Raw genomic sequence first — 23996 nt, forward strand, 5'->3', positions numbered from 1 at the left:
GATCAATGGTGACAGATTTCTGTAATCTAGATTCACACACCTATTACTAAAGCCCCAAATTTAGTTAAGAATTGCTATTTTACACTGAGTACCTAATCCAAAATTATCAAAAATGTAAACAAGCAAATGCTTCTTTGAAGAAGGAAAAATAACAATTCTACCAAGTAGGAAAAAATCTTCAAATTTTCCATCACAACAAATATGCTTTTTTTAAAAAATATTTTAGGGGATATTTTATATAATTACTAGACATTCTGGTGAGAGCACAAGTCCATGATTTTTTAACATAAAGACTATTTCTTCACTTTTTCAAGCTATATTTTGTACTAGTTTGTTGGTTTTGCTTTTTTTTCCAGCTGTGAGGTTGCTCTGAAGATTGAAAAGGAAAGCAAATATAAAAGTATGCAAGGGAAGTGCTACAGAAGGGGAATAAAGAAAAGCTGATGGATGGACACATACACACACACACACACACACACGGAAGACATTAAAAAAAAGAATGGTTGTAAAAAAAAAGACTCAGAACTACGCATGCCGTATGTCAGTACAATGAAAAAAAGGGAAACCATAAGCATGACATATATAGTGCAGCCTAAAAACTGCACACTAAATACTTGTTTTCTTCCCATATGGCATGTCTGCGGTCAGCAGATGAAATCCCAGTTGATAATTCTCCAGGCTTATTGCATAACAGGAACTCATTTGTTGATGAAAGCCAAGAAAAGATTAAACAGAGATTTTCAGGGTCAACCCACTTCACATCCATTCCGATTTGTTGTAATTTCAAATGCTTTCTTTCCAGATCTACAGCAAATAGCTACGGCTAAGCTTTAAACATGGTAAGGAATTAGACCAGTCAGTATCCTCCTATATTCAGGTCTTGAAGTACTCTCATACTTCCACTGAAATTGCAAGATTAAGAATGATAGTTTTGTAGACAGTAGATGAGTCTAAACAATTAAAAAGGAGATATCTGTTATGAACACTCAACTACCCGGCTAGCAAGGTATATGAAATATCTTTTACTCTAAAGGAAATTATCTTACTTTTCTGAAAATATTTGCAATAGATTAAACGTATGTCTTCCTGATTCTAGTTCTGAAATACATGAAAGAATATTTTAATGTCTTAAGGGTAAAAATTTGTATGTTTATAAACAAACTATGGAATTGAAGTCATTGATATAGTCTATGCAAAACTAGTATCTGCTTTTGCATGTGAAGATGGGCAAAAATGCTTCTGTGAGTCATATAGCCTACAAAACCTTCTGTTTCAAAGCAAATGAAAGTAACTATGTTTTTCTGAATAGTTTCAGCCATAAAAAACCTACAGAAAGTCTTGGTAAGTGTTGAAGTTATTCATATCATCATCTTGGTTCTTGATTCACATGAAGAGCAGAACTGACTGATAGTATGACAGTCTAAAATATATACACATAAAATACAAATATATATATATGGTATCTTTATATATCTATATATGTATAAAACAGTTTTTCAAGGTTAGAGTTCTGATCATATTTACATATGACACATCTACATATCAAATATATATATAAATGAAGCTTCACAACAGTGTTAAATGTTGTAAGTGCCACATGCATATATATTCAAAACTCTGAGAGCTATTAAAATATATTTCTAAGCTTACTGTCTAGGGGTCAGTAGGAAAGTATCTTTTCAATAGGAGAAGGTCTGTTCTCTCACAATTATTATACACTTTAACCACAATGTATGAGAAATTACTAATTCAGACCCTACAAAGAGTGCGTGTTCTGGTTTTTGCTGTAAGATCCTCCAAGGTGTGTGTGTGAGAATTTGAACAATTTGAAGCTACTTACAACCATTCTTTTAGAAAGTCCTACAGAAAAAAAACATCTAACAGGCAAGCACCTGAAAAGCAAAGGGATATATTAGGAATTTGTCTCTTGAGATATGCTAGATTCATATCTGTCTTTCTGGAAACAGTGTCTGAATACTTGACCTGGAAAAGGGCCCTCCATTTCATGGATACTCTGCCTGATCAACATGATCTTCACAGCCTCCTCCCAATTGTTAAATGAAAAAATTCCATTAAAAAAATTTACACTACAAATATAAAATACTAAGCAATTGCCCAAGGAAGTTTCAATTAATTCATCAGTAGTTTCAGTAAAATAGTTTTCAGGCACACATTAAAAAGGACTGGAAGGGGCCATTACAAAAATTTGATGCATGTACTGGCACCTACTGTAGAAAGGGGAAGACAAACTTTTAGAAGGTTGTCCTAAGCTTTTATTTTATTAATATATCTACATAATTAATTTTGAGAAAGGGAGATTTAGATAAGATAGAGAGACAGATAGATAGATATGATTGCATTGTGTCTCTTTCATAGTATTTGAGTCACAGTCTTCACAAGTTTTCAATTTCAGCTACAAGAGCAATTTGTGGTTAAAATAGGTTATAGTCCTTTCATATCAGCTACTGCAGGGAGGTCATAAGATAGAACTTGGATAGAACTTGGTGGTGTAGGAATCTTGCATTTCACTCCTGTCTCCATCATCTTAATGCACTGCACTCTGTATCAATCTCTTTGAAAATTAACTACATATTAGGTATCTCTTATGATGTTTACAAACAGCTAGGTAGATATGAAAACCCTGGTGTTATTGAACTTCCTTGTTTTGTTAAAAGAGCAGTAGTAAAATGAAAGTTTTGAAATATATCACCCAGAAGAGGCATCAGAATATTTCCATATTGGAAAGTGGAACACTTCATTAAAAAAAAAATTCTATTTTCTATATTCAGTCTTGCATTTTGCTTTCAAGATTACTTATCTTCTTGGATAATTTTTACTCCTCAAAAATATTACATGTGGGAGAAAAAACTACCACCTATGTGAAGGTATTAAGGCTTTACAGCTTCAATACTGAAAATCATTCCCATGATCCATCTTATATTTTATAACATTCATTTGCTTTACAAGCGTTTTTATGTCAAGGCTCCCTTGTACTGAGGGGTAGACTGTACACTTCACAGTGAAAACAGACAGATAACATTTTTTCTTATTGTTTTCTAGTCATTGCAGATGTAGAATTTAAACTATGTAATATCATTTATTTACACATAGATTCATAGAATAATTTAGGTTGGAAAAGACCTCTAAGTTCATTGAGTCCAACCATTAACCCAGCACTACTTCCCCTCTAAAATCATAACTCCAAGTGTCACAACCCCACGTCTTTTGAGCACTTCCAGGGGTGTGACTCCAATACTTCCCTAGGAAGCCCATTCCAATGCCTAGTCAGCCTTTCAGTGTAGAAATTCTTCCAGATGTTCAACTTGAATCTCCTCTGGTGCAGTTTGAAGACATTGCCCCCTGTCCTGTTGCTAGGAAAAGAGGCTGACTCCCACCTGGATGCACTGTCCTTTCAGGTGGTTATGGAGAGTGATAAGGTCTCCCTGGAGCCTCCTCTTCTCCAGGCTAAACACCCCCAGCTCCCTCTCCCGCTCCTCACAGGACTTGTGCTCCAGACCCTTCACCAGTTCTGTTGCCCTTCTCTGGACATGCTCCAGCACCTCAATGTCCTTCTTGAACTGAGGGGCCTGGAACTGGACACAGGATTCAAGGTGTGGCCTCACCAGTGCCGAGTACAGGGAAACAATCCCTGCCCTGGTCCACACTATTGCTGGTACAAGCCAGGATTCCCATTGGCCTACATGTAAACTCCTAGAAAAAATCCATGAAGTCACACTTGAATTCAAGAAAATCCTTGGAACACAGCTGTTGTGAAACCTCTATTACCCCAAACCAATTTAAAAATTTTTTTTGTTCTGTGTTTATTTTTAAATATCCTCTCCAGATTCCTATCAATCAAAACAAATAAATCTTGTCTCATTGCAAAGCAGAAAGACATTTTTACCCACTGCAGCCTAAGAGCAGAAGAGAACTGCAAATGGAAATAAGAGGTTAGGGCATCAGTTTTGAAGACTCTACTGAAATTAGAGTAGACAAAAAAGAATAAGCTTCTATGAGAGCTTTGAGTATATGTCTTCAAAATAACTCAAATCACTTACAGGAGCCATCTGGAGAAATTCTAGAGACCTCAGCTATTCAGAAGTAGCTAGACGGCGGATCAGTACATGAATAAAGTGACTGGTATCTTCTATCATGCACTGAAGAAAGGTACTCCTAAATATCTGTCAGTCTTAATTATTCATATCAATGTAAAATTCAAATTAGAAGTTCACATTAGAAATACTGAAGGACATTCACACAAATGATGTTATGGTAGACCAGTCAGCTTAAGGAATACTTGTTTCGGAACCATGTTTATCTTTCTCAGGCATCTTCTATTTGGAGACTGGTTTTTTTGGTTCTTCCTTGTTAGCCAAACAGTAGCACTACAAAAACAAGTAAAATTTATGATGAAATAAATAAATAAATATATGAAATAACTAAAATTGCTGTGTTGCATTATACAAAAAATTTATCTAGCTTAGTAAGCAGAAAAATTTCTTTCTTGTCTTTCATGAGGGGGCTACTTATCTAGCCTCTTTCAGTCAAGAAAGTACTGTCTAGCTTGATATTTTATCTCAATGGCAAAGGTATGAAGGATCCTTTGGAAAATAAAGAAATATTTTGGACTGCTTTTTAAACACAATTTATCTAGAGATCACAGAGCTGGCTGTGATTTATTTGTTATAGGGATCACAGGTCAGCAGGGGAGCACAGGAAGAGCAGCACGTAGGAATTCCAGCCACTGCGAACACTGAGTTATCTTCATGGAGGGCCCAACTTAAACTTCTTAAATACAGTTTACACTTTCCAGCATTATCAGTAAATAAAATTCATTCAAATGAAGGGGAAAATAATATAGGGTGTATTTTACCAAAGTGAATAATAAATAGGCATTCTGAAATTACATGATTAAGCCAGCCAACACAGAATAAATTTCAACGGTCTTTTGCATAATAGGCACTGTGAGTGTCTTTTACTGTGGACAGACATCCACTCCTTTTTGGTTAGCTTGTAACAGTAAAATTTATGTGCTGTACACAGCTGAATCCTGCTCAACCAAGTGCCTGCAGGCACTTAGATAAATGTAAGTTCAGGTTCCTCACACCTCAGCTTATACTGCAGTCAACTTTACTACAGAACCGTATGCTTCTGTTTAATGGGGTCAGTTGCCTTTGCTCTGACCAGCTGGCTCCAGAAACTGCACTCTGGTAGTAAACCCCTGTCTGCAAGACTTGTGGCTTTCCCTAAACACCAAGAGCCAAAATTTGAATTTATTTCCAATGTGTTTAGTGGAATGATAGATATTATGCACAGGTACTGTACATTTTCTGTCTGGTACAATCTGGCATGGAAGTGAAGGGAGAGGACAGCACAGAAGCAGGAATAATAATGAAGTAATTTTATTAAAGGTGAAGTGACAATGAATACTGGAAGTGACTGAAGTGAAAGCTGGTATGTCAGGCGGTTATGCAGGTACAACATGACAAACGCTCCTTCAGAAGCAGGATAAATCTCAGGTCAGGATCTCTGCCTTTTGTCTCTCGCATCTGAGACCTGGGCTTAAACTGCAACAGTAGTGCTTAGATGCATGATATCTATTTAAAGGGAAGAAGAATGCCCTTTACTAGATCTTTCAACATTTCAGTGTTGGGGCCTTCCTACTACTAACACAGCGTAATAAATCACATAGTAATACACCAAAAAAAAGCATGTACTGTATCTCAAGTGTTAGGTATGTATTAATGAATACAGAGATATTTTAAGTGCCAAGGGTGGGGCGAGAACAGATGCATACCAAGAGCTAACCTATTTATATCATAGACCATGGAAAAGACTGACAAGATGGTGGTTTTTTTCCTGTGATACTTACATAAGAAATGCCAGTATGGTGAACTGATAAAACAACCCCAAAACCCAAAAACCAACGCACAATTGAAAACAAAACCACAAGGAAAGAGCCTGAACCAGAATAGCTTTTCCCTGGGAGATTTTTTTACTCCAAACAAAATTAATGGTCAAATTCAGAATGTTATAAACATATATTATAGTATTGGCTTCTCGCAAAGTATTAAGGTAGATATTATATAATGTTAGAAATGCTTTTTGCTGTGTGGATGTAGTTTTCTCTCGTTTTAGCAAGAATGTTAGCAAGTGTGAGCAAGTAAGATAACCTCCAAGCGAGCAGAGGAGGAGGCCCGAGGAGCTGCTAAACAACACTTTGTCCAGAGAACAAAAGGGCCCAAAGGCTGCTCCGCCCAGAGAACGGGACCACAAGGCAGAAGACTACGCATGCTCTAAAAAGGCAGAACCAAGGAGTGGCCATGCAGAACAGCTCCGGGAAAAGTTTTAATATGAATAGAGAACAGACAGTAAAAATGGTATAAAAAGGACTCACCTCTAGCATCAGTGTGCTCTGGGCAGAGTGCCAAGGCACCCGGCCGTTACCTCTTTGCTTTATTTTATGTGTCTCTTATTGTCTTTATATTAAACCCTTTAAATTCTGACAGGAAAGTGAACCTCGTTTTTCACAAGAAGGAAATGCACTTTAAATCTGAAGAAGCCAAGAGGTAAATCCACCTATCTTTCATCTCAGTCTTTCATGCTAATCAACACATATAGTATGCAATGAGAAATATAAAAAAGCAAAGCTTCAAAAATATTCCAACTTTTTTCAGTAACTAACTCACTATCTGTATGATGTCTGCTAAAGAAAGGGTTTTCCTCTAGTGCCTGTTCAGCCTAGAAGAAGTATGCTCCTTTGGGGCACATAAAAATCCTTTTACTGCTCTAAATTCTTGTGCCTGTGTTTTTAAATGTACACTTGATTTATTGAAAGTAAGACTAGCAGCTACAAGGTTTCTGCATTTCTTTATATTCAGCATCTCTGAGAGTCTCAGTTCCTTATCTGTCCAATTGTTCTGAAGCCTCAGATATACAAGACCAAGTCTGAATGCAGACATCCTCATCTTTGCTTGTTTGCTGTTCCTGAATGAAAGTCACACTTTAGTTGCCATCTCCTCCTTTCACAAGAAAACCTGATTAGGTGCTTAAAAATTCTTATTCAAAAAGGGGAAAAAAACAGCACTAAAATCTTTGACAAAGAGCCATTTTCACGGTTTGAAATACTGGAAAATGGTCCCAAGGCAACAGTGCTGTTCATGGTGATTTCATTGATTATTCAGTGGAATTAATAAAAATAAAAGGATTTTATCCTGCTCCTTTCCTACTAGTAGTATTTGGCTACATTTTTTGCAAACTGTTAACATGTCCTCCTTTGTAGAAAAGTGACTTAAAAAGAAAAAAAAGAAAAAAAAGAAAAATATATAGATTATATGAAATTTCTTTAGATAAACAATAGTATAAAAATTTAATGGCTTCAAGGACGTTTTGCTGTAAGATGGTGGTGTGCAAAGAGGTTGTCTTGGTTTGTAAACATTGTTGGTAAGTTCACAGTTATAATACCATGATCAACCACAAGGTCATCTCCAGACAAGAATGCAGACCTAACACTGGCTATTCAAGGAAGGGTCACATGAAAATATCTGTGTAAATCTGAGGAATACAGACAGTCCCTGCCTTTACCTGTGCTTCAGGAGTGATCACAGTGATGCACACTGAATTATGCCACTTGCTTTATGGAGTTGTTTCCTCTATTAATTTTCCCAGTGGATACTATTTAATAGCATTTTCCAAGTCTTTGGTAAATGGTTGTCCAGTTAAACATATTGTACTTTAATTGCAAGACAGTAGTATTTTCTCTGAATTTACCCTCTTTTCACTTGGTTTAGGAATTCTAATTAAGCATGTAGTTGCCCAATCCAGTACTCAGCCCATGGCTAACCCTTCCAAAAACTACAATATTTTCTTAGACATAAACAGATAGATGGCTGAACTTGTGCTTCTGAACACCTTCACAAAATGCTATGTGAGCTGACTCATCACTGAAATACTAATGTTTGAAGACAAATATTGGTAGTTCAGTGTCCAAAGAGTTCAATTCTCCCAGCTATAAAATGTCTTCCGAATACAAAATAAAAGACCTGCCACAGCCGAATATTGTTTCAAGCAAAGCAACATTCATTTAAAAAACTTTGATGTTAGACAAATCCATTTAAAAAAACCCAATCAGAATCACTCACAGAGAAATATATAAGAAGTGCCCTCTACAAAAGACTAGAAAAGGAGATACTAGCATTTTATAACCTTTATACTGAGTGGAAAACCTCACTGCCTAACAAAGTTTTATTCTTATGAGACCAATCACAGCCTCTCCTGGTTGTACACTGCAACTGGTGATTCCTTATTTTAAGTACTGGCCTAAGCAAAATAAAAACCCCAGGACATTTCTTTTTGGCCAGGTAAAAAAGTTCATTGGTTTAAAATTTTTATTCACACATCAGGTAAAAGGTAAAAATCCATCCAGAGGTATATTTAAAAAAAAAATTATGCCCTTCACCACTACCAGGGAAAGGCAGCATCAGAAATGTGATGCATCTGAATATTTCTATCAACCCCTCGCTTGACTGCTAAGAGATTCAGGTGAGCCTACAGTTGGTGAAAGGAAGATTTGTTCCTGTAATTAAAGCACTGGAGTGGAAGAGCTGTCTCTACCACAGAATCAGTGTATAGCTTTAGGCAATACTGCTTTTAGTCCCTCTTGTAAAACTAGGGTGGCATTTCTGTTATCCAGTCTTTTTAATCACCAACTGTTAATACAAATTTTTTTGTTGCTTAATATATAAAGTGTGTTTCTAAAGTGCCACTACTCCACAGGTTCATAAAATTTAACGGTAGCTTCTCTGAAAGGCCCCAAATTCCATTCTGACAACAGAGGCAAAGGGAGGGCTTCCTTTTATATGCAGTCATTACAGTTAATTACCATATAGCCTGCACTGCTAAAGAACCATTTCCACTGAATAGCAATTCTACCAGGAGAAAAACACATCTTTGTGCTAATGATGCCACCTGCTTAAGTATTAAACCTCAAGTACCAGCTTCTGTTCCACAAATCTACCAGCGCACAGAGACCTTCCTCGGGGGTACAGCACCGGGTGTGTGAAGTGACAGATTTTGTCTGACTGGAGGGCAAACAGGACATGCCTGTAGGGTAAATTTTGGTCAAGTGCATTTCCATTTCATTAAAGATACATGCTGCACTGATCCAAATTGTTTCAATGCTCTGGAATCTATCTCTATGATATTTTCATAAATTGAAACATTTCAGCTTGCTGGTAAACTCCGGATTAAAAGGTCAGAATATTAAGGAATTTCATGATCTGGAAATAACAGGTTTTGACATGCTGTTCTAACAAAGCTACAATTCTCCCACCATGATGCATATAATTCCATTCTGTCCTATTTCCCAGAACTGGAGGTAAACAAAAACACATTAGAATGATACTTTCAGAGAAAGCAGGATGCTTTCAGCAGCATTAACATCAAGCTTTTATACAGTTCAGCCTTCTGAACCATGCATTTTTTTCTGGACATTTGGTGTGGGTTTTTTTTTTTAAATCTTGTTGATCATGAAAAGCTGTCTTCTCCTTTCCTCTTTTATCACAAATCAAGATTCCTCAGGGTCTGAGAAATGAGGTTCTCAGTTCTCTAATTACAGCTGAGCGGAATACAGCTCAGTTGCTTCATAGATTTTTAAGCATTTCTGATTTTGTTCTCATAATTGAATAACATGGGCATCTATGAAAAGAATAATAATGGAAAAAAATAAAATAGAGCATTCAAATCTTAGCAAGATGCAATTCAACTGAAATACGCCATAACTTTGGAAAACTGCACATCATTCTATATTTATCAATGCAAAAATACCTGAAATTCATTTTATGTGTAATCAGCTTCACTTTCCATTCTTGTTGCATCCATTATATACTTTTGCATAATTTAATATACAAAGATCACATTAGGGGAAAAAAAGCCCCACGAACAAAACCGAAACACTTTGGAACTCTCACCTAACAATAAAAAGAATTAGACTTTGTAACTCTAACCTAACAATAAAAAGAATTAGATATCTGTAGGAAAGTATAAAGACAAGGTTCATTTACTCTGTCACGGATATGAAGTTTCCATCATATGTCTTTTATCTGCCTTCCAGTCTGCCAGATCTTTCAGGAATTTAACACATGACTTTCTTGAGTAAAAAGAAGCAGTGGAGACAAGCACATGCTTTAGTACTAAGAGTGTTGTTATATTTTTTATATTCAGATTGTGTTTCATCTGATATATAATAGGCTGAAGACATTAACTACAAAGGCAGAATTTCTAGTGTACCTGGATCAAAAACTTCAAGCAACACAAAATATTTAGTTGGTAAGTTTGACTGAAAAGACACATTTTCTTTTTCATTAACATACAAAAAAATTCACTATCAAATAAATTCATTCAGTATCAGTTGACAAAAGGCATTGAATAACTTATTTGCCTGTCCATATGCAGTAGAGATAAAGGAAAGATTTAGTTATTCATCTGCTATTCCTAATCTCAATTATACAATTGAGAAATTCTGGTCAGAAGAACCCATAGGACCTCAGACCAAAGTTCCCCCCTGCCAGCATAGTCTCCAGCACTGGGCAAGGGCAGATGGTGATCAGCAGCCAAATGCTGACACTGCCCTTGAATACACTTACATTTATTTGCCAGTGATCTCCAGCCCAGGGATACTGTATGCTATAAATAGTGTCTTTGTGTTCAATAGCTCTGGCTACAGTTTTCTTCTTTGTGTAGGAGCCTCTTTATGAATGTGGATAATTGTGTTAGTCTGGTGGAGCCATACACATTGGTAGACTGAAATACCAAAGACAGATCATGTCTCCAGTGTAAGGTAGGTAAGGGAGGGGAAAAAAAAAAAGCATTCCTGTTTTTCAGGTTTGAATTTAATCATCATTAACATTGCTTGAAGAGATAAGCATCTGGATATGACCTCTGTGAGAAGATATAGGGGTATTCTAGAACCCAAAAACTGTTAAGATGTTCAACTTCTGGAAGATAAAAATAATACAGGTGAAGGATCTACAATAAATATTTTCAACAAATAGAACACATTTATTGTGGATTACTACAGAAAATCTTACATAGGTATCACTGCATGTGTAAAAAATATGTAGAAAAACCTTAACCAAAGCCATCAACTACTTAATCCCCCATAAACAAGTTCCTGTCATATAGAAACAGGAAAATCTTGAAACCAGGTGATGATTTTTTCATCTGGTACTGAATTGAAAAACAGCAAGACCAGGGATTGCTACTTCAATCTTGTAGATCTGATATTCGTTTTGTAGACAATTGTAAATCCCCAGCAGTCTGATCAAAATACAAATCTTTATCCTGTGCTAACACAAAGACTGGTTATGAAACATAAAAGAAAATTATCCATTACTAATGATTTGGTTGAATTTGGTTGTCTTCTTGTATTTATTTAGGTCATGACAGAATTTAAGAACTGAATTATTCTGGGTTTTGACTGTGAGTTCCTTCTATTTGTAAGTGTATGTTTAGATGCTGGGAAGTTAAAGAGTTCTCTGCTTCCACCTGTTGGTAAAAATGATCCCAAAACTCAGCCATGAAGCTAGTCTGCCTGCATGCTCTTCTACACAAATGCTTAGGAAGCAAAAATCTTCATAATTTGCTGTGACACAGTTGCCGAAGATTTTTACATGCTTAGTCCCTTCTGGTGGAAGCTCCCAGAAAACAGAAAGGCTGTCCACAGCAAAAGAGCTGTGTTAGCCCTGGTGATGGCCCTCAGTGGCAATAGCTGCATTAGCTTGTGGATCCTTGTGACGAGAATGAGCACTGCTTCAGCCACAGGTATGAAGCTATGAGAAAAGCTGAGTAGACACTGCATACTTACATAAGGGTCTCTTCCAAGTCAGGAGCAACAAACTTTGCCAAAATCAGTATCATGGAGGAAACTAACACAAGCCATTGTTCATGGTAATGAGTCTCAAAAGTCCCTTTGATTTTCAAATTATTTCCCAAAACTTTCAAGTTGCCATTAAGATGAACTGCATTAATTTATTTAAATAACAAATACTGCCTTTTATCTAAAGGGTCTTACTTGTTGCTTACTCTGCTCTCTTATATAAACCATCCCATCCTCAAAATGCAAAATGCCTACACTTCCTTCAGCAGTGATTGCACACATGATCTCCAGGCCAGCCCAGATTGAGCACCACTTCATGGTGTGCAACTCCCATGTCACCTCTGAGAGGATGTCAAGGGTTTCCTCTGCCTGTGTTTGCTGTCCCAAATGTTTTTGTTCTGCAGAGCTGTCTAGTTTTTTTGAGTATTATCATCTATAAGACCAAGTATTCTCAAGCTTTCTCCCGGAAGGAGGAAAGAGTCAAGAGAAGGCCGCATAAAGTATGGTGCATTGTTGATCCAACAGTTTCTGTTTTCTCACACATTGAAGCCAATGCATGTGTCCTCTATTAAAACTGCTACAAGTCGCTGTCCTTTAATTATCTAAGACCTTGTGGTAGGCCATATCACCTTTCTCCCACCACAGATGGCCGGTGCAGATAGAAGAGGTAACCCCGGTAGGCAAGGTCCAGGGGGTATCATCTCCTAGCGCCAAAAGGTCTCCTAGCTTAACAGATGTGGGAAGAGATAAACACACTCAGGTGACCAAAAGGCCTGTTTTTACACTATAAAAGTATTACAGCTTATCACAGAGGCAGAAGTCTTTTAAACACTCCTTGGGAATGTGCAAGGAGATTTCTCTCCTTAAGTCTGGACGTGGGCTTTTGTGGTCACTTTCCCGGGAATTGAGAGAGTGGATTTTTCAATGTGTACTCCATCAAAGAACTGGATGGCAAGAAACACTGGATTCTAAGTTATACTATTTCTTAGCTAGCTGTAAATTTAATGGTACCTTTAACTCCACATGTATACTAGTATCCCCTTTTGTCTTACCCCTGTGTAGTCATAGTCTAAGTCTTATGTCTGTTAGGTTTGTGTCTATTAATAAATAACTCATTTTATAATAGACCAAATCAGCCATTATTAAAGAATTTGTGAATAAGAGTGGGTCTTGGGGTGCTGAACACCTCAATAACACGACTGCCTGCTGCCAGAGGTCTGGGCAAAGACAAGAGCTAATTTAAACCCACATCATCCATTCATAATAGACCTTCAAAACACAAACACTCATGATGAAATAGCCAGTTCAGTTAAAGGCAAAAAATCCCATTAAAACAGCAAGAGGTTTCAAATCTCTGAGATTTAAAATGGAGACTACCCACTCAGCTGGACTGCTGGTTCTTACAGCTTGTATTCTTTGTATGTTTTCAGCGAACTGTTGATGGTTCTTCTGCTATCTGCAACTGACAGAGATGCTTTCTGTTACAACTTCCAGGCTTGCTGTTTTCTTGGAAAATGCTTTACCAAGTGTGCCTCTGAATCTTACCTCTCTGTTAAAACATATTTAGGCTGTTCTTACCTTTCAATCTGTTCTCCATTTTCTTCTCACTTCTTCAAGTTTTTCCACATTATTAAAAATGCTCCTTCTGTATTTTGACCTTGCATGTTTCTCACACCACATCTTTCATTTTCTTTCAAGAGCTACTCACTTGTTTGGCTTTCAATGTTCTTTGTCTCTGAACTCTTTTGTTTTCTTTTTTGTAATCATTAATACTTCTATACAATTTAAAATCATTGTGTAAAATGAAATACATTCTGAAGTACAAAGCTGACTAACCCCTTTCAGTGTTTTTTTAACCGTTACCAGGTTTTGACTTCTAGGACAATAGCAAAAAGTTTCAGTGTTCCTCCATCAAATCAGGGACAAAATCAGCAATCATTTTCTAAACCTACACAATTAATATAGAAATTCCAAGCAATTTGTCCACCTCATGCTCCATAGATCATTGATAGCTTTCTGCTAAAATATCATCATGCAGTTTCGAATGAATTCCCATACCATTATACAAATATTACATAATTTGAATAATTACTAATAAATGTAGGAGCAAAAAGTAACAAGATTGCTGTAGCAGGATACTATTCAGCATTCTGGATAAGGGAGAGAAATATAAGAAAAACTCATTTAGGGAAATATGAGGGTCAATATTATTATGTAAGTACTGTTTTTCTATTTGCTGACCACACACATACACACCTTGTTTCCGCTGCCTAGAACATAAGCTATGTTTTCGTGACCTATTCTTTTCCCAGTCCACTTTGGTCCTACTGCTAATAGTTAACATATTTTCTAGCAGACATCTGACTTTTGGCATAAAAACTTTTCAGTGGTTTCTGGGAAGATCAGGGAAGGGTCATTAAACAGCCAGAAGATAAATGTGTACAGCCCTTTACCAGTTTTAGGCATATTGAAATCCTACAAATTACTGTATCTTTCTATCATGACATTTTATTATGTCTTGTTTTGTCAACCAAATCCCAGATGAAATTAAAAATGCTTTTAAATTGTTATGCTGCACAGGTATTGTGTATTGTTTTGCTAAGGCAATCCCTGCCACAAAAACCTGTATCTCAACAATATTTAAGCGTTTGTTTCTAAGGAATCTCAGATGACCACAACTTCAACAACTGACCTTTGTGTAAAAGTTCTGTGTAATTTGTGCAATATGTAACATTCCAGTAGTATTTAAGTTGCCATCAGAGAGCCTGTAGATCTTCAATCCAGACCTGACTTCCCCCTAAGCAATCTGATTTTATAAAAAACACCACGAAAACAGGAAAGCTAATTTTGTAGTGGATAAAGTGGCAGGGTGGCCAGTGTCTTCCAGTTTTATGACACAGGCTGCATAACAGGAACATGAAGGTTTTATATCTAGCCAAGCTTCAACATATGTAATTGACCATTAAAGAGCTTTTCCAAGAGATTTCCTGCTAACAGCAGGAGTTTTCTTTCTATGCCAAAAATGGCTTTCCTTTAATGAAAGTTGCATGATGTAGTGCAGAGAAAGCATGGAAACTAATCAAAGTAGGGTACTTGGAAAGATGTCAGATGAAAAGACCTGGCAGCACCTTTGAGAGAGGAAGAGCTGTAAATAGATATTCAACTGTTCAACAAACAGTTCAAATGGGATGAAAAAGGAAGACAGCAGAGCTCCTCATTCTGCTAGTTAAACCCAACTATATAGTTCCTTATGTTCACAATCTACTTGCCTAAGAAAGACAATAAAAGAGTTTCATGTACAAAATGCTAACTTGCAAAAACATGCTGGAACTACCCATATACAGAATTATTTATTGAGATATTTAGCCATACCATGCTAGTGACATGAAAATATACATCATGCTTCAGACTGTAGGCTTTTTTCCTTCCTTTCTCTGGAAAATTTTCAGAACAACCTTGTAATGCCAAAAAGAACTATTAAATCATTGTGTATATCAAAACATTTTAACCAGTTTTATTTACTAAAGCTTAGCTGAAGATATTTCACACTGGAATTGGATACGACTTTATATACGACCCTTGAAAAGCCACTATTGGTAAACAGGAGGCAACTTTCTCTACTAAGATGTAAATCAAGCTGATAAAGATTTTATCAATTAATATACTACTTAAATTGCAGCCAGGCCTAGAGGAAACAACTGAACTGGACATTGTATAAATTTATGCAAGAACAGGATATTTTTTTCCAAACACAAAATTAAGTGGGGAAAAAACTGTATTTCTGCTTGAGAATTCAGACTATTTTTTTTCTGCTTTCTTATAAGAATTCAATACATTTAAAATATGCACAATTCACAACCTTACTTGAAAGCTGTTCTGTATATCTTAGAGAAGTGAATATCTAAGCCTATCTAAATAAGTGTATTTCAGGTCAAGCAGTAAAAGATTCTCACACTGAAACTTCACCACTTCAGGCCTGTTTTTATGTTCACCCAAGATACAGCCAGTTTATTTAGGGAAGAATTATTTATCTGCCAGGTTGCAAAGCAAATGAAAAATAAATTCACACACACTGAACTTTAGATAAGCCATGCTCTAAAGGTACTATTGGTGTAGCCTGAATAACAAAAATGTGACATTTAGTTGAGAACTAATGGGACAAACACTAATGAAAAAAATCTACTCATTTATTTAATATTCATCTGTATTCCTCATGGATCAATTTCAATGTCTGAAACTACAATAATAGTGACAGCAGTGCTCATTCATTCTAGCAAGGAAATGACCTCTGAGGACCTTGAATTCTGTTTTATGTCCCTGGAGTTTAAGAGCACTTATGCCACTCTTATTTAGGGTGTCTGCTGAAAACAAAATGAGATTTGACAGGTAGGACAAATGTTATAGTGTCTGCATGACATTTAGTTTGATTATGAAATGAGTGTTGGAGAATTAAGAATCAGCATCACAGCTCTGCATATTAGTGGAGAAGAGTACAGGACACTAAAAGTATAAAGACCCTGCCACAATGAGAAGACTCCAATCCCTGCGTGCTGGTTTGGAGAAACATTGAGCATGGCAGACGCTGATCAGTAAGACACATTTAAGGTCTAATATAATTATGCCTCAGATTTCAGTGCTCTCCAGTAGTATCACATAAATGGGGAACATCACAGTGACAATTTAAGTTGCTATGTGAGAGGACTTCACGTATAAAGAAACAATGGGAAAAGGGAAAAAAATTGTGTTTTTTAACATTGGTAGTGGGGCATCTTATCTGACTTAACAAAACAATAGTCAAACTGCTGAGATGGAACTACTGGACCAATCTAAAAGTATTTGTCTTCTTTACAAAAATTAAAGAACTCAGAAAATTTGTTGCCTTATGAATTCTGATAAATTTCAGTTTATATTTTACATTATTTGTCCTCAAAATAAGAGATTTATACTAACCCAGAAATATCTTTGCTTAACTACTGCCTGAAGTACATACATATTGTCATTAAAAGCACAGAATTCACAAGATGGTTAGACACAGGGTTCCAATTCAAACAATTTTTTCTCCATTCAGTAGACCTGATGTGTTTGGGCTGTGGAATCTACCACCCGGTGCTGGTGTCACACAGAGCTGGAATGGCAAAAGCTTTCTATATCATTAGCAAAAATGTTATAATTTCACTGATGACAACTTCATACTAAAAATCAGCTTTTCTGATGCTCCTGTATGATAAAGCCTCATATCAACCATGATTTCTTATGTCTATCAAATGCCCAGAGTCTATTCTTGTGTATACTTTCATTTGACCATAAGGCAGTAAATGAGACCAGAAATCACTCACATTTGCAGGAGAACATGATGTTATTAGGAAAAGAGAAGAAACAAAATTGAGCCATTAGACTCAGGAGTGATGAATGCTACCCTGCCAAACACCGTGCCAATCTCCTTGCCAATGCCAGATGGTTTCCTTAGGAGGCTGTTCAATAGTCTCAGAAACCTCTGAGATTGCTGTCAATCAGGCCAAATTTTAATTTGCATTTTCATCCTGCTATTTTTATGTAGAGCTTTATGCTCATATACTCTCTGGAAGTTTTTTTAAAAAATCCCTTCTGAACATCTAACTCCATGCATCACAAATCATCTGGTTTCAGTATTCAACCTGATTCTAGACACTTTTCACGTTACATTGCATTATTTAAACAAGAGACACACTTAAATCACACATTCAGGTAAGGAGTTCAGCTATTTTTAACACAGCAAAGTTAAACTACTTCTTCCAATAGCACTGAGGATCAGCAAGTCAGCCTGCAGAACTCTGAGTTACCTCTGACATCCCAGTGCTTTCATATTTAGGAAATGGGCTGAGAATAAGATTGATCACTGATTTTGCATTTTAGCAACTGTGTAAAATTATGCGTCTCACATTTATTTAATGGACTGGAAAGTCTGCTGCACTTTATCAAGACTGCTAACAAACCCTAGCTGTATATCAGGAATCCAGAATATTTAATAGCTGCAGAGTTTAAAAGTAAGTCACAGTTTTCTTTGATATGATTTTTTATCACCAATTTTTTTGTCAATGTGTACATGAAAAATCTGTCATTTACCATCTGTTAGCCACATACTTTTTTTTCTTCCCAGAAGAGTTCTTTGTTGTAAGACTTTCTGTATCTTCTTAATTTTTTTGAGAAGACATGAAGTCTTCTTGCCCTAAATGTTACAGCAAGCAGAGTAGCATGAATATCATTCAGTGTATTTTTAGAGGCACTCAGTGCAAAGGAAGGTGTTCTAAAGAACATAATCCAAAGAGGCAAATTGAAGAACTATTGGGTGGGGACCCAGTCTGTAAGATAAAAAAGAAATACATTAGGAATCATATGGCTGCAACATATACAACTAAAAGAAATGGAACGAGAACTCATCTCTACACCCAAAACTAGAAAAAGTTTATCCCAAGTATTGTGTCTTAGGCCTTTCCCCACTTCAGATGCTCTGTCAAAGCATTGATTCATCTTATCAGTGTAAATATTATCTGAACATCTCTCTCCCAGTCATTGCTTTTCTATGATCAGCATGAAGCAGAACTGTATCAGACTCAGGTAAGGCTGCCACATCCCTACATGCATTTTCACACATGCTGGTTATTAAATACTTCACACTTCCACAAAATCTGAAGGAAAAAATGAAGTTTAACTTGAAAGTTCCATTATCCAATACTTTGTTTGAAGGGGTAAAGTTTGAGAAACAGAGATTTTTTTTCATTGGGCAGGCAGAAAATTTATAAAAATAAAACAAGTGGTTCCATGAAATTTCATTTGACATGATACAGGTGAAGCATGAGAGTGCACAGCAAATACTTTAAGAGATACCATTTCTATCTTTCATTTTCTGACACACAGTAATCTGTCCTGACTTGCACAATGTCCTTGCTTGCATCCTTGTCCATGTTATCTGCACAACACTTCCTTGACAGCATACTTACCAGGAATTCTTGTCAATTCAAAATGCACATGTCCATAAGACCTTCCTTTATTGAAACCTATAGCCAAGAAAAGTTGATACTATTGAAAATTTCAGATTAGTAGCCCTTCTGTTGATTAATGGTTGCTTCTATTGTACTCTTATAATAAAATTAGATAAAATTCCTTATGCTATTACTTGTACAGGCAAATACAATATCATACTTTTCTTAGAAAAGGATCAATCATTGTTCTTGTAAATTACATAAAGCATCAGTGAGGGTGGTTGTGACTGCAAATGTACACACACCACTTATGGTGAAGTAACTGAAGCATAAAACAAATTGAACCAATCCCATAGAAGGCAGAAAGTTACCTCCTTTGTGAACAAACACCCCATGAGAAAAAATCACAGTTTTGCCTTACTGCAGAGAAAAGGGTCAAGAAAGAAATGAATTTGTGATATTTTTAGCATAGAACTGAAACATAAATCATGAAGAAAACTTTACCAAGTTTTAGGAGTCTTTCCTCATTTTTTAATACATAATTTTCTAGATAGTACAAATAGCACTTTTTTTTTGCACAAAGCAGAAAAGCTAAGAGAGAGCCGCTGAAATTTTCAAAACACTGCAACTGTTTAGATAAATTCTGATATTTATGATTTGAACAGCTGTACCAGAGAAGTCACAGGATGCACTAGCTAGGAGGTTCCTGCAAGCTTCCTTCAGGTGAGGCAGGCAGTAACATCACTTTTATGAATAATTCATGCTGCATAATTGTCTTTCAGGTTTCTGTCAGAAATACTAATTACATTGTTATTATAGTGCCAAAAGGGTAATTAAAAATTTATTACTGTAACAGTCCAATTTTCTCCAAAGCAATGGCTAAAGATCAAGTCAAGTTCTTGGTTTCTTGTTGGTGCACTTAAACTGCAGAAATGTAAACCAGAGAATGTCATGCATCTATGGCAAGTGTTTTAAATAACCTGCGTGGATCTTTGTTTTCTGTAGAACTGCTGTGCTTAGTCACTTGGTTAAACAATTTTAACATTGAAACCAAGGGAGGAAGGTAGCATTTCATTTGAACAGGCAATAACAGATTCCATGCTTTCAGAGGGAGGTGTAGCATATAAAATCTCTGCCGACACAGTTACACAATCCTTTCTGAGCTTATGAAAGTATCACTCAGTCACTTGATTAGCTGTCGGATGCAGTAATCAGTTCCTTAAAAGTTTATGAACAGTAAATCAAATCACTAAGAATATTCAATGCTAATTTGGCAAGTTTCCGTATTCCTACCACTGGAAAAAAAGAGAAAAACAATAAAGGAAGTGGGATAGTGCCACACTCAGGTGCCACACAAGAATGCTTCGTGTTATACATTTGTTTGTTCTAGGGTTGATAAGAGTGACCAAAAAAATCAGAAAAGATAGCAATTCAGGAAGATTGTTAGGATCACAATGGAGAGAACTTGGAATAAGCTTCAATATTTGCAGTAATTTGTAAACAAATAACCTTTAATTTACAATTGTTTTTTAGTAGACCACAATGAGTTTTTGTAAAATTACCTCAATATTTAATTTCATAAAGCTAAACATAAATCTTGATATTAGGCAGGGGGGAGAAATGAAAAAGAAGAAATAAAATTAAATAAACCAGGTATAATTCTTTTACTGAACCAGCAGCCTATGATATCTGTAGGAAAAGATCAGAAAAGTTCAGAAATCTTTTTAATATACAGGAAGTATAGAAAGAGATTATGAAATTGCAAAAGCAAACTGTTTAAAAATTTGATCATTGTTGCCATATTTTAAAACAGATGGAATGTCTGTCACTTGCCTGGCATTTATTTAAGTAATACATTGCATCCTAATAAATTTGCTGTCAGAAAGCAAATTCATCCATAGAGGGCTATTCACTGAAGACATCTTAGATACAAAAACATATAAAACAAGAGAAGTCGGGAGTCAGTTTAGTATCAAGGATCTAAATCTCTCTTTGAAAGAATTCTCTAGAAATCTGCAGGATAAAGCAACTGATTACAACATAATCTACTCGAATATGTACACAAGTTATATTTCTATTTTCAGTTATAAAATGTAACACCATTCTGACACAGGTTCAAAGAATCCAAATAGAATTGTATTTTATTCTATTATCTCCATTGATATTGATGTTGTCTCTCAGAGTTCCGAACTCAGATACTTGAGGTATACCCCAGAAATGTCTTTCCTCTGACTATCTTCAGCAATACTGAAATTTGTGAATGTTAAATAAAAAAAAATTATCGGTAATTAGGATTTGTTTAGTTTTGGGCTGACACATTATTTTTGGTGTCTAAGACAAAAATAAAATTAAAATCCCACAACAGAAAATTCTGGCCAGCAAGAGAGGTGAAACTAATACTACTAGCTCAGAACACTGAAATAAAATCTGGTGGATGAAAGACAATTAATTATTGTCTATTGATGTGTTGCTGAGTACATCATTATAGCACATTAGCATTTTTTAAACCCTTTCAGTCACTTGTCCAAACAATATTCTTGGGAGACAGCATCTCACTGGGATGAGAAATACATCATTAAGAAAAACCATTACATTTCCATCTATTTTCAGAAGCATGAATACAGTCAGAGGCCTTGCTGTCAGTGGTAATTTTAGTAGTTATTACTCATGGCACTGCAGCAAGGCAATACCCATACCTCTTTCCCCTGACACTTTCTATCTGCAGTTTCAAAGAAAACACCAGAAGTGTTCCCTGTGCAAGCCTGTGTTTCTTCTGTAATTTTCGCCCATGTGACCAGCATTACCGTCACTCAGCCAAGTTTCCACCACCTGTTTATAACAATACCACTGCTTTCTAAGTCTTTGCTGCAGGCTGATGGTACTTGTTCTGAAATAGATCAGCAAAGAAGTCACCAGCTAAAACAAAGAAGCCACACTTTGCATGATAAGAGAGCACTGGATTTCCATTTTAAGAACTGCAGTTGCTATTAGATGTGAACTATTTTAGTCTAATATGTGAAATACTTTTCACAGTTGAATACTAAGGAAGGAAATTTCTTCATTAGTAGCTAAAAGACACATCAGGATGCGAATGAACACTTAACCAAAAAGGACAATATCACTTTAGTTTTATTGCGAAGAGAAATACTCCCTTAGTGTCTAGTTTAAAATTTTCCCTTGGTTTTATTCTAGGTCTTTTGTTCACCGCAGTTCCTTTAATTTAAAGACTAGGAATTTTTTTCCCCTATACAATAGCATTGCATCATTAGCTTATGGCTATATTGACAACAGTGCCAGTTTGCTTGTTCAAAAATAATTGTATTTACCCCTTGATACACCAAACAGTAAAAGCATAAGAAAAATAAAACACTACAGTATAATTCACAGGTTTTGGTTAGACGTGCATAATTAAATGCTATAACTAGAGACAACCATTGGCTTCATCATCCTGGTAATGATGTGGAAACCATGATATGTGAAAGCATTGGGAAAATTCATGGAGGACTGTCTCCTGTGGAAGGGACCCCATGCTGGAATGGGGGAAGAGTGTGAGGAGTCCTCTCCCAGAGGAGGAAGAGACAGCAGAGACAAGGTATTATTAACTGACTGCAATCCCCATTCCCATCCTCCCGTACTGCTGGAGGAGAGGAGGTAGAGAATCAGGAACAAAGATAAGCCCAGGAAGAAGTGGGGGATGGGAGGAAGGTGATAGCAAAAATGTTAATTCAATTTCTACTGTAACTGTGAGCTTTTAGTAGAAAGACACTATGACTGGGAACTTGTAGCAGAGAAGACACTGTCTGTGGACCTCTGGTAGAGAAGCAAGGCATGCAGAAGTTGTTCTCCAAGAAAGGATATTGGAACATCTGGCTTAGGAATGTAGATACACCCAAAACAAGGACTGAGTTTTGGAACTTGGGGAACATGGGGAGGGGTTTTATGGTAATGACCGAATTATAATATGCATGTAGTGACTGTATGTTAGCAACGCACTTGTAAGAATTGGGGGGCATGTTAGGAGGAGTGGTCCCCATATCCTTCCAGGTGCCTGAATAAATCATGCCTCTTTAACACAAAAAAATGGTGTTAAGGAGTCTTACTCCAGGTTCCAGAGATTTGGTCACAAAGGTCCTTTAATATTTGGCTTTGTTTCTCATTATCCTACTCTGATTTGATTGACAGTAAATTAAACTTCCCAAGTTAAAATTTCCCAAGTTTAAGCCTATTTTTCCTTTGATGGTAATTGGTGAGTGATTCCTCCCTGTCCCTCTCTCAGCCCATGATCTTTCATTAAATTTTCTCTACCCTGTCCAGCCGAGGAGGGGAGTGATAGAGGAGCTTGCGTAGGCACCTAGTGGCCAGCCAGGGTCAGCCCACCACAGGCAATAGGTGCCATAAAGAACAAAAACCGAGAGGAAGACACAGGCAAGAAAATGGTAAGAAAAAATAATTTGTTATGCTTCATGGTAATGTTACCATCATTATCAACTTCATTAAATTTTGTTAAGCAGGTTCAAAGAGACACAGTACAAAAATGTATGAGTGTAAAGGCAGACAGAAAATAAGCAGAATAAAAATGCCAGAAGGATGAATGATCAGGGACAAATAAAATTTAAACAATGATTCTTTATTTTTGCCAGTACTGCAACAGCCAGAAGCCTGACCCAGATATCTCAAAGTTAGGCACATGCTGCGTGAGAAACAGCTGAGAAGACCCCTTAGGCTTCTTCTCTAAGAAAAAAATTTGTCATACATTTTTAATGCCTTGAACAAAACCCAGCACATCTTTCTTCCTTTGACAGCATGCCCAGAAACTGACCAGTCCATAGACACCTAAGGCAAAAGAGGGGAGGGGAACAGAAGAGACATCTCTAACTGTCCTAATTTTTTTTTTTGCATATTGCATGTCACCAGATTTTTCAGCCAAATCCATCCAACTGTCTGTTATGTTTTGTTAGATTTACGAAAGTGCTGTAGGCCATCGGAATAACAAAGTACATTTTGCAGATATCAGGCATCTCCACTTGAAAGGACTCAGTTCTTGAAATTCAGCCTTTCAGACACGCGTATAGTGTCTAAGTTTTGAAAGACAGGTGTCTGCTAAGGAAGGCAGAGGCCCCCTTGAAGTGGCAGATATAACCCCTTTTCCCTCCAAGTTATTA

At 36.5% G+C, this 23996-nt stretch overlaps 2 long non-coding RNA genes across 3 annotated transcripts in view; both read left to right on the forward strand.

Annotated features, from left to right (window-relative positions):
• LOC108448752 overlaps positions 1 to 23996 on the forward strand; it is a 112446-nt gene that overhangs the window by 80233 nt on the left and 8217 nt on the right. The window lies entirely within an intron of this gene.
• On the forward strand, positions 6275 to 20462 carry LOC108448753. Its single transcript, XR_001864768.1, has 2 exons — positions 6275 to 10326; positions 10741 to 20462. It is a non-coding gene; the product is annotated as an uncharacterized LOC108448753 (long non-coding RNA).

Source organism: Corvus brachyrhynchos, unplaced genomic scaffold, assembly GCF_000691975.1.
Source record: "Corvus brachyrhynchos isolate BGI_N302 unplaced genomic scaffold, ASM69197v1 scaffold408, whole genome shotgun sequence".
Taxonomy (NCBI): Eukaryota; Metazoa; Chordata; class Aves; order Passeriformes; family Corvidae; genus Corvus; species Corvus brachyrhynchos.